Source organism: Mastomys coucha, unplaced genomic scaffold (genome assembly GCF_008632895.1).
Source record: "Mastomys coucha isolate ucsf_1 unplaced genomic scaffold, UCSF_Mcou_1 pScaffold6, whole genome shotgun sequence".
Lineage (NCBI taxonomy): Eukaryota > Metazoa > Chordata > Mammalia > Rodentia > Muridae > Mastomys > Mastomys coucha.
The window spans coordinates 33,584,603-33,596,868 of record NW_022196912.1 but is presented as its reverse complement, the minus strand read 5'-3'; positions in this window follow the sequence as shown (position 1 = coordinate 33,596,868).

The following is a 12,266-nucleotide window of genomic DNA, read 5'->3' as shown; positions in this document are numbered from 1 at the left end:
TGTTTGTTTTTTTGTTTTTTGGAGGGGAAACTGGGAATGGAGAAATTCGCATATAAATAAAGAAAAAACAACCAAAACAACAAAAAAACAACAACAAAAAAAAGAACTTTCCAGAATGTATACTGAAATTCTTTGCCAGATTCTTTGAGGTCTTTTCAGTATGGAAAGCTGTGGAATTCTAAGAATTCTGTCTGTGAATTGCTTTCTGGAATAAAACAATTTTTAGAGGTTTCAGTAAAAAAGAAAAAAAAAAAAAACAGATCATCAGATGATCTGCTTCCCTTCTCTTAATCCACAAGAATTTTCCCACTCCCTGTGATCTTGCACTTGACCAAAGCCATATTTTGGTCCCTTCCATCTGTAAGGGACTAAAGTTTCCTCAAAGGCAGGCCCCACAGACCACATTAGTCTTTTTGTCCACCCCAGTGAAATGGGCTGCATGATAGAATCTGCACTGTATCACCTCTGCCTTCTTATATAGCAGTACATTTTTTTCTCTCTCTCACTCTAGAACTCCTATCTCAGGGAGACCTAAAGTTGTTGTGCCTGAGGATGTTCTCCATGCATTGCCAAGAGAAGTGTGTGTATGTGTGTGTGTGTATTTGTGCTTCTCTCTGTATACAAATGCAGAAAAGGAGAATGTAGTTCTAGAGGATTTACATTGTTTTACATTCCCGGATTCCCAGAGTCAGAAAACTCTTATTGTACACAAAAGATAATTATCAGGATAATTCCATAGACATATCAAATCCCATAAGATAATTCCTTAAGGCCTTTTTCCAAAGGGTGAGAATCTGGACAAAGCCTGATGAAGAGCCAGAGTGACTAGCTTTCATGTGGCTTAAGGGACACTTGCAAGTGAAAAGTTGGTCAGTGGGACATAGGACATTTCTTAGGCACAATCATCTTCTTGTCCTCAATTTCTCAGGACAGAAAAAACTTGTGACATATAGATGAGCAGGATAGAACTGTGACTCAGCATGAAAGAAAGAGCTTTGAAATCCCAGTGCCTAATGTGGATGCATTACATAGAGTTCTGAAGTAGAACAGAACCAATAGAGAATGTGTGTGTATGTATATGTGTGTGTGTGTGTATTTGTATAATATAGCACATCATATTAAATCATATAACACAATATAACACAATAACACACACACACACACACACACACACACACACACATACACACACATACACTAAAAAGAATGAAAATCTCATCCCACAAAGCTAACTATCTCAGCAGTACTAATCTTGCTGGAGGTCTGAGAGATTCCTGGCTTTCTCTCTAACTTGAAAGAAGCTGAAGTCTGATGCCAGAGAAGGACAAGAATAGAAGTAGCAAAATACAAGATGGGCATTCTGGCTCAGGAAGGAGTGGAACAGTCAAGGGAGACCACTATCTTCAGACCCACTATCTTGAGAAGGCACTATGCACTGGAAAGAGAATCTTCTGCTCACTTAGCAGCCCCTACTTGAAATGCCCTCCCAGCCATGCCCAGAGGCACATCTTCTAACTGATTGCAGTCAAGTTGACAACTATGACTATCCAGCACAAGAGGTAAAATAAAGAATATTTCATCAAAGTTAGATATTGTGAGGTTTTGGCTTAGTATTAGAGCACTTGATCTTCCCAGGCCCTGGATTTAGATCACATCACTACACACAGAAAATCACAGCAAACAGTGGGTTATTTGTCTGGCTATGGTGGCAAGCACCTCCCAAAATTTCAGCTACAAAGATGAGTGAGGCAGAATTGTAGCTTTGGGGGCAGCCTAAGCTTTATAGCTAATCCGAGGCTAGCTTGACTGGGCAGCCGGGACAACCTAGGAACAGTATGTCTCAAAATAGTAGGGACCTGAGGGAGATGGAGGAGAAACATCTATCAGTGCACTGCTCAGTGGGGTTGATTCTGCTGATCTGAGTGGCTAGGTGGCTGCATGGTTCTCTATCACCACTCCATGTGCATTTCTCTCAAAGCTGTGTCCTTGATTCAAGAGAATCACCTTCCCAGGACTGAAAATGACCAGTCTTTAATCAAAGATGTACCAATAGCTGTGTCTCTCTGTTGGAACCTCCAAATTTGCCCTCAAATTCAACAAGCAAAAGGACCAGGAATGGGCTGGAGAGATGGCTCAGCCGTTAAAGGCTAGGCTCACAACCAAAAAGGACCAGGGATTATCTCCACAATAGCATTCTTGCTTAGAATATGTAATATCAAGTATTACAAAGAAAAAGAGTCCGTGTGGAACATCATGCTTTCCCATTGTCCCTCTTGCCAACTTTAAAATTCTCCATGCATATTTTTTCCATAGCATTCTCCTTGGCCTGTATCTTTTCACTAGACCTCAAGGACTTGGAGAGAACTGGATATATCTACTAAGTATCAGGAGACTTCAAGTTAATTCTACTTCCTCACTTCTGCCTCTGTACACAGCCTCACTAACAAGCATAAAATAAACAATTCTGTTCAAATGAACTAACCCATACTGGGCACGGTCAGTGGTACAGTCAGCTTAGCCTCAAATGGTAAGAATGACCAGCTTCCTAGAACACAACTCTCCCTTCTGGGAGTTCCTCATTCCTTGATTGACGAATGCCTTTCCAATGGGCTATGCTGGAGTGCTCCCCACACCACCATTTAACACTGGTGTTCCCACAAATAATTCCTCCTGGGAAGCCTTTTCTTTGAGAGTCAAGTTGCTCCCTCTCTAATTTCCCTAGCTTATGAGACCCAGAAGTCTTGATGTCCAGGTGAGAGGCTGAGCAGCTAAGATGCTGTGTTGTTTCAGGATTTCAGAGGCACCATTCAGCCTCTGCCAAAAGCATGGTCTCTGCCTGCCAGTCCACTCCATTTCCAAGGCTCATACTGAACTCAAAATCCCTAATTGCATCCTGTGGAAATTATGATTCCTCCTATGAGCTTTTGGGACTGCCTCTTTTCAATTCAGCCAGCAAAGCCCAAATGCAGACTCTCTAGGAAAGCACTTCCTGATGAGTGGGGGGAAGAAAAGGGGAGAAATGTTCTTTCTCTGAGGTTCAGGCCCCTGTGTCTTAGTCACACTTTTGATATTAGTTTGTTCAGGAAACATCTACTTATCCACACCCCCTGTTTTCCAATTTAAAAAGAGAAATGTGTGATTTTGACATCATATCTTCCCTAGTACAAACAATACCAAATTAGCCAAAAAGGCATCTTTCTGTGGATTCTCGAAATGTCTATCTTCTCAGAGGCTATAAAGTCATCAGCCTTGAGTCAAAGGTAATAGGAGGTAGTTATAAGTACAAGACCAATCAAAACAAAGGACAAAAGCTGAGACTTACGGGACATCACTCCACAAAATGCTTTCCAAATATCACCACTTTCCTGCCACATTTGAAAAAATAAAATATAATAAAACAATACCCTGTGGTCTAATAAATTTAGATGTTTATCAAGCAAGTTTCTCTGTATTCAGGTCTGCTCAGAGTGTTTAACATGCCAATAGAGTCCCAGGCCTCCCAGAGGTATGCCAAATATACCTAATATTGTGGAGAGAAACTTTGGAAAACCCACTTTGAAAAATACTCACTTAAGAGAAGGTTCAAGCATCAACAGAGTTGTCTGCACATGGACTAGACCAAGTTATCCCTAATAAGTGCACCTTTTCAAGTGGCCTGAGAAATGAGTTATAGGCTGTGGACTGTGTGAAATGTGTGCATGTTTGAAAGCAGCTTATTGAAGGTTTAATAAGTGCTTCTTAGATATTTCTAGATAGTTAAGCTTGTGCTAGGAAAATGAAACTATATTTACAAGGGAGGGAGGTGTGTGTGTGTGTGTGTGTGTGTGTGTGTGTGTGTTTGTGTGTGTGCATGTGTTTTCTTATCTGGAAGAAATATAATGAATGAAAGAAATTTTGTTCTTAGTCTCATCATCTAGTCAGTTGATCCTGTAAAGCCAGGCTATGGGAGATGCACACTGAGATTGGATCAGCTGAAGAGGAGTAATCAGAGAGAGCTTTGGGGAGCTGGGAGGCAGTCTACTAGAAATCCAATCAAGTATGGAGTAGGTGATAACCTGACAGAAGGGAACACATAAGATTTATCTCCATTTACAAGTTGAAAGCTGATAAATATTTCCTGGCCTGAACAGTGAATAATTCAAGGTATGGCCATAACGTGAAGATTACTTTTTTCTGCCTGGAGGCCATTACAGTGCATGGCCATTTCTTACCTACTCTTAAATATATAATCCTTCCTGTCCTTTTCTAACTCAATACTATATCAATCCTGGTACCTGTTCTCTGGTTTTCATTGATTCATGTAAATTAATTTCCATTGCAAACTTCAATTTGTGGCTAGACTCTGAAGAAGTCTAAAAAGAATGCTGTGCATCTTACCCGTCTCACCATTTATTTCCACTGTGGAGCTCCTGGTTTCAATAACTCCATGTTCATGGATCAGGTGCTTAGATCCATTCACTTCATTTATGGCTGACTGAGACCCCTAACATTGAGGATCACATATTTGTGGACAGGTATGATCATTCACATTTCCCTGTGTATTATGCATAGAGTACATACTCTCCATGGCTGCTAATCAAAATGATAGTGTATGGCTTCAGAAGCCTCCTTGTGTAAGACCCTCTAACTTCTATCCTGGTCTCTTGGAACAGTCCCTCTTAAAACTGTCACAGTAGATAAAGCAAGCATCACATCAACAATTCTCAACTGGCTACACTGGGAGACTTGAGACAGTTAGAGACAACCTAATAATGCCAGATGGATAGGGAGATATCAGGGAGAACCAAGGGAAAGGAGCTGACTTGAAAGTGTACCTTGTGCCCTAGTCATCCCATCTGATGCTATATAAGTCCAAGTCAAACAAATAGATAAGGGCTTCCTGAACTTCTAACCCACAAGACAAGGAACAGGTCTTCATATAAAGACACAAAAGATGGGAGAAGGTTAGTTATGAAGCAACAAATAACTATGTCTTTTGCTCTAAATCAATCTGGGAACAAAGGTCAAACAGAAAGAATTCACAAACTAGGTTTTTGATGAGTAGCATAAGAAAGTGGCCTGATCTGCCAGAGCCTGACAAATATAGAGGCAGACACTTGCAATCAACCATTGGACTGAGCGTGGGGTCACTGATGGAGGAGTTGGAGAAGGGACAGAGTAGCTGAGGAGGTTTGCAGTCCCATGTGGGGAGCAACAGTGTCAACTGGTCAGACCCCTGGAGCTCCCAGAGACTGGACCATCAACCAAAGAGTACACATAGAGGAACCCATGGCTCTGGCTGCATATGTGGCAGAGGGTGGCCTTGTTGGACATCGGTGGGAGGAGAGGCCCTTTGGCCTGAGGGTATTTGATGTCCCAGTGTAGGGGAATGCCAGGGTGGGAAGGTGGGAGTAGGTGGGTGGAGGGGGGAGCAAGCTCATAGAGGCAAAGGGAGGGAGGATGGCATAGGAGATTTCTGAAAGGGAGACCTGGAAAGGGGAAAGCAATTGAAATGTAAATAAAGAAAATAGCCAATATAAAAAAAGAGAGAGAGAAAGTGGCCTAAAAGATTGACTATCTGGCAAGAACATTATAGCCTCATTTTCCTACTCAGATAACTGCCAATTCTAGTGAGAAAGGAAACCAGGGCCCTCTGGATATTTTTATTGGGAAAATAAAGGATGGAGAGGGAAGCAAATGTATATTGAGCACTATTCCAGACGTGGTTGCCTATATTCTCCTGTTCAACCTGCGTCAGAATCCTCTTAGAATGGCCACATACTATTTACTTTATAGATCAGAAAACTGCAGTAGGTAGAGATGAATAGCCTGCCTGGGTAGCCAAGCTGGAATGATTATTCTTTGTCTCACTGAGGCTGGAAAGGTGCCTTCACCAACTGCCAGGGGGTATTACTTGCAGCTCTCCTTCAAGGTCGATTTGGTCAATAGAGTTGGTAATGGAGCTGGCAGCCTCTGGGCAAGGCCAGAACTATTTCCTAGAAATTACTTATAAAGGAACTTATATTCTAATCCAAGTCCTTATAACATCTGATTTAACCCTCCCTCCTTAGCACACTTTGAAGAAATCCCCTTGCATGTGTAATTATTGAGTAGCCTTTACACTAAGGCTTCAAAGATGAGTAATAACAACCTTGTTTTGTTTTGATCAAGGTCTCCCTATCTGAGTAATAAAATATAATGACTTAGACTTTTCTTTCTATATCAGCTTCTAAACTTGATTCCAGCTATCTGAGCTAACCTCATCTTCAATCTGCCTGTGCCTGTGCCTGTGCCTGTGTCTGTGTCTATGCCTCTGCCTCTGTCTCTGTCAGTGCCTCTGCCTCTCTGCCTCTGTTCCCCTATCTCTCTGCCTCTCTGTCTCTCTGCCTGTCTTCCAATGTCTCTTTGCCTCTGCCTCCTGAAAGCTGATAGGGTTCAAAGTCTAATTCAGAGGTTTTATAAGAGGGGTTAAGCTTTTCAAGGCTAGCCAGTATTAGCAATTGTAAGGCCCATAGCTGACCTCTTCCACCATTTCCTGAAACCCTGTGCTAAATGTACAGAAGCTTTGGCTCTTCTTTCCTTTCCTTTCAAACTGTCACTAGAGCACTTGATACCTCATAGATATAGGATGCTCACAGGATGTCTGAAGAGGGTGGCTAAGAAAGGGACATTTATTTCCTGTGGCTTTGAAAATAAATCTCAAAAGAAAATACTTCAAACATTGCTGGGAGATTTAATACTTCATTTTTATCTCTCCACACAAAGCATACTTCACACTCCACTGAACTAGCTCATAAGTCCAACTGAAAATCTTCCATGTTTTATGGCTTGGCTGGAAGTTCTTATTTAGCCCAAGTGTTTTCACCTCCAGACACAAAGCCACAATTTTCATCCCTGTTTGGATAAGGATTCTCTTTGCTGGTGGTGTCTGACCTCACTGAGCCCAGCTATAAAGGACTAAATAGGACGTTGCACCAGCTCCCTTCTACTCTCCCCCCTTTCCCCCCAGTCCTCATACTGTTTTTATAAGTGCTTATCCTTATCTTTCTGCCTCTTTCTTCTCTTTGTCTTCCTTTCACCTTTTCCTCCTCTGAAAATGGATTATCTGCCAACAACCACCCTTGCCTTTTCCTGCTCCACCTTTGGAAAGCATATTAAGTATTAACATTAAAAAGTAATTAGAAAAAACTTCCTTTCCATGTCAGCTTCTGAATTCCAAATTTCTTACTGACATTTCCATAACATACATTAACATGGGTGCATGCCAATGATGTCATGTTCTTTGCAAATTTTTCATTTGTTTTCCTGATTCTCCCAATTCCTTCTATTCTATTTCCCTTTTGGGCTTTAGCTCCTGCAGACCAGTCTCTCTAGGTTTCTAGCCCAAAGAGCCCTCTCTTCCCTTGGAGCTCTGCCAGCAATTATTTTTGCATCTTTTAGGTTGGCACAAAATTAAACATTGTCTGAAATTGTTCTATCATAATACATTTATTCTTAAGGGTTTGCAACCTCATAGGAAGAACAACAATATCAACCAAACAGACCCCCTAGATTTTCTAAGGACTAGACCACCAACCAAAGAGTACACAGTAGCTACCCATGGATCCAGCTGCATATGTAGCAGAGGATTGCCTTATCTGGCCACACTGGGAGGGGAGCCCCTTGGTCCTGTGGAGGCTTGATGACCCAGGATAGGGGAGTACTGGGGCATTGAGGCAGAAGTGGGTAAGCAGATGGGGGAGCACCCTCAAAGAGGCATGGGGAGAGAGAAGAGGAAAGGGGGCTTGTGAAGGGAAACTGGGAAAGGGGATAACATTTGAAATATAAATAAATATATTTTTTTTAAAACTATGTAGTCATGGAATAAACACATAAAAAGATTTTTAAAAAGAAGGCAAGATTGTTCTTCAGGACTAAAGAACTTCCTCCACTGCACCTCATGCCATTACCCTGCTCAAGATCTTGGGTGTCTCCCTTGTAACAAAGGCAGTGAAGCACTCACTAACCAAACAGAACTCACAAATATTCTTTATGACTCTAGGGTGTTGTGTACCTACTTCCTCTCAGAAGATGTCCTTAATATCTCTTAGTTTTAGTTAAGAAAAGTAAGCAAAGTTTGAATCACTTTTATAAAATAGATTTAATCCATAGGGATGAAGCCAATTGCATAAGGTAAACTAAGGTAGAAAGATTTGAAGTAGGTAACATAAGGCACAAGAGCAGGGTTGGAGAGGAAGCATGTCCTGTGGGCCTTTTTGTGGTGCTACACATGACTAGATCATGACATTAAAATATTACAATAAAGACCAAACTATCTGACATAGCAACTAAATAACTTCAGGGGGCTGACTACTAGTCATAGCCCCAGACTCTTTGTTTGCATAATGTTCCTCTGTGTCCTCCTGCACAGTCTGTTCAATCCATGAAGCACACTGTGTGATACTTCATAAGGACCACAGAAGTCTCAGTTCTGCACAGACTGTCCAGGCTATGCTCCTTGTCCCAACCCAGCTTTCATACACAGCCCTTAGCTAGGCTTTGTGTGCTCAACCATGTTCTGATCACCCCACAGGAAAGTTTCTACCTTCTATTACAATAGCTTCTTCTACTGTTTTGTTCATTCAATAGCAGAGAAAAGAAGAATTTCTAAAGCTTCTTCCCAGTAAGAAACAGAAAGAACATAACACTGATTTATTTCAGTAATAATGACTTGTCGGTTTTTTACAAAGGTTGATATGGAAAAAAAAATCTTTCACAAATGAAAAAAAAACACATATTTTCATAGAATTGGATTTTTTTTCCCCTGAGAATGGGAAGTAGGCAATCATTTAGTGTTTTAAAAAAAGAACATTTTGCTGGGGATGGGGATGGGGTGTGGAGAGGTTTCTAGTGTTTGGTAAGGTAAGCTGGAAAAGCAAATCATCCTTCCTGTGCTAGTCTTAAAAATTCCTCCAGGGAAGGGTAGACTTCTCCCAGTGTCCAAGTCTAGACTGGTCCTGGCATCCATTCTCTCTCTTCTTTCTCAGCTCCTCCCATTAGGACCAGAGAGGAAGAATACAAGTCCAGAAAGCCTCAGCAGTTTCCAATAAGTAGGATAGCTGAATCATCCACAACATCTTTAAAAGCAGGGCACGAGGCTCCCACGGGCTGCATCAAGCACCCCCAGGAACTAACATTTCTAAGGGAAGAAGAGGTTATTGCTTGCATGAGCAGTCAAAAGAAACTTCCTGAAAAAGAAGCCTTCAAAAATGGGAGTTGGAGTCAGAGAATTACTATTCAAGGTCACCTTGAGAAGATACGTGTGTCAACATGAAAAGAGCTCCCATCCTGGTTTCTGGTTGTCACTAAGTTTCCATTCAATGCCATTACCAGTAAAATGATCCATGAGTGTCCTGAGCTTTAGGCAATGGTATGTTTGTGAGGAGTCATTTGCACCCTATAGGTGGAAGAGACTGGCATTTCTTCAGTATCTACCCAGCCAAGACACACATTTGGCACATGCCAACACATGAACAGTGAATCTTCCTAAAGACATGTGGAGTATATGATCTTGTGAGGGGTCCCAGCACATATCATAAAAGGAAGAGAACCACACAAAGAGATAAAAACAAAATCTGATGCTGATTGATTTCAAGGAATCTAATGCCAAGTGCTTTATTCCCAATGTATTTTAAGCCCAGTATAACTCAGAAGAAAAGGTTTCCTGGTGTAATAATACAATCCGCAGTGTAATTACATTAAAACTCAACTCAGGGTACATGTCACTTCTTCCAAGAAGATGGGTTCTGTAGAGATTCTACCTATACTCATTTAAGGGCATAAAGGTCTAGCCTGGCCTTGGTCTTACAGATAGTGTAGAGGTCAATTAGGCTATTAGCCACCTCTGGTTCTGGATGTATGAACTTCAGGATCCTCTGGCTGTATGGGTCATTTAGATTACTAACTACATCCAGTCTTTGTTATGGCCTCGCTTGACAGATGATGCAGATCACAAGTCTCAGCTTTCTGGATAGATGAACAGGTTTTGTTGTTGTTGTTGTTTGTCTGTTTTTCATTTTTCCAATTGGAAACACAATCCTGTATATTTAACATTCCTGGTTTCTCTGGAGATCTGTGGGTACAAGCAACTTTATACTATACCCCTAACATTCTTATACAATTGAAGAATTTCTGGAAGTGCCCAGCTAAGTGACTTCACTGGGTTATTGGGCAGAGAGGTCAACCTTTCACTTTTGTCATGTAATGCTCTTCGTACACTATAAGGAGCTTAGTTGCGATAGCACTGTTCTGTGATTAATGTCAACACTCACAGAGTTCATTATTACATACTAACTACTGTCAGAAATATTTAGTATAAGAAACTGAAATTTCTAAAACTCTTTAAGTCTCAGAAGAATTTCTACCAAACTTCCCTGGCCTGAAGATCTCCATAATTATAGCATCATTGGGTTTGTAAAGAGTAAATCATAGCATGCTCTATGTTATTCCTCTTGGTGCTTATAGACTTCTTCGTGTCCAGAGCTCAGCCTGAGTATCTACCATGTTTTCTGAAGGAGACAAATACAGCCAAATTATTTTTTGAAATAGGATGAATCTAAAATTGAGCATAATTGTTAACCAAGTACAAGGTATGTCTTTCTTTCATTTGAAAGTCCTCATGTAGTTAATGGTTTTCTTTTACATTTTAAAGTCAGTCAATTTTTGAACTGAAAACAATAAAGCATTGGCTAAGTCAATTTTCTGTATATTCAGTGTTTGGATTGGGCTGTCATTCACAGTGATCATCCTATGGGTTAAAAAACATGTCAGCTAAACAAACATTTATCACACAGGTGATTCTTGAAAGCCCATCCTTGAATCCAGAGCATTCTTTTAGATATGGGGTATTTCCTAATATGTGTGAAAGCACAGGTGACACAGTTAAGAAAAAGTGATATTACTACTTGGAAAGCTTATCATGGTTGCCTTTGATCAGTCTACTTAAGAATTTTCCTTCATTGCTAGTAGGATTGCAATCTGGTACAACCACTCTGGAAATCAGTTTGGCGGTTCCTCCAGAAATTGGACATAGTTCTACCCGAGGACCCAGCTATACCACTCCTGGGCTTATACCCAGAAGATGCTCCAACATGTAATAAGGACACAGGCTCCACTATGTTCATAGCAGCCTTATTTATAATAGCCAGAAACTGAAAACAACCCAGGTATCCCTCAACAGAGGAATGGATACAGAGGAATGGATACAGTCCTACCATGTGTACTCCTTGGTTGGTGGTTGATTCCCTGGGAGCTCTGAGGGTACTAGTTAGTTCATATTGTTGTTCGTCCTAAGGGACTGCAAACCCTTCAGCTCCTTTGGTCCTTTCTCTAACTCCTTCATTGGGAACCCTGTACTCAGTTCAAAGAATGGCTGTGAGCCTCTACTTCTGTATTAGTCAGGTACTGTCAGAGCCTCTCAGGAGACAGCTATATCAGGCTGGATTGTCCTTCCTTCAGTTTCTGCTCCATAGTTAGTCTCTGTAACTCCTTCCATGGGTATTTTGTTCCCCCTTTTAAGAAGGAATTGAACATAGTTCTACCGGAGGACCCAGCTATACCATTCCTGGGCATATACCCAGAAGATGCTCCAACATGTAATAAGGACACATGCTCCACCATGTTCATAGCAGCCTTATTTATAATAGCCAGAACCTGGAAACAACCCAGATGTCCCTCAACAGAGGAATGGACACAGAAATTGTGGTACATCTACACAATGGCGTACTACTCAGCTATTAAAAACAATGAATTTATGAAATTCTTAGGGAAATGGATGGATCTAGAGAATATCATCCTGAGTGATGTAACCCAATCACAAAAGAACACCACATGGCATGCACTCTCTGATAAGTTGTTATTAGCCCAAAAGTTCGGAATACAGGAAGAACAACCCACAAACCACAAGAAACTCAAGAAGAAGGAAGAAACGTGGGCATTTCATTCCTTCTTAAAAGGAAGAACAAAATACCCATGGAAGGAGTTGCATAGACTAACTGTGGAACAGAGACTGAAGGAAGGACAAGCCAGCCTGATAGAGTTGTCTCCTGAGAGGCTCTGACAGTACCCGACTAATACAGATATAGAGGTTCACAGCCATCCATTGAACTGAGTACAGGGTCCCCAATGAAGGAGTTAGAGAAAGGACCAAAGGAGCTGAAGGGTTTGAGGCCCCTCAGGGCAAACAACAATATGAACTAACTAGTACCCTCAGAGCTCCCAGGGATTCAACCACCAACCAAGGACTATAC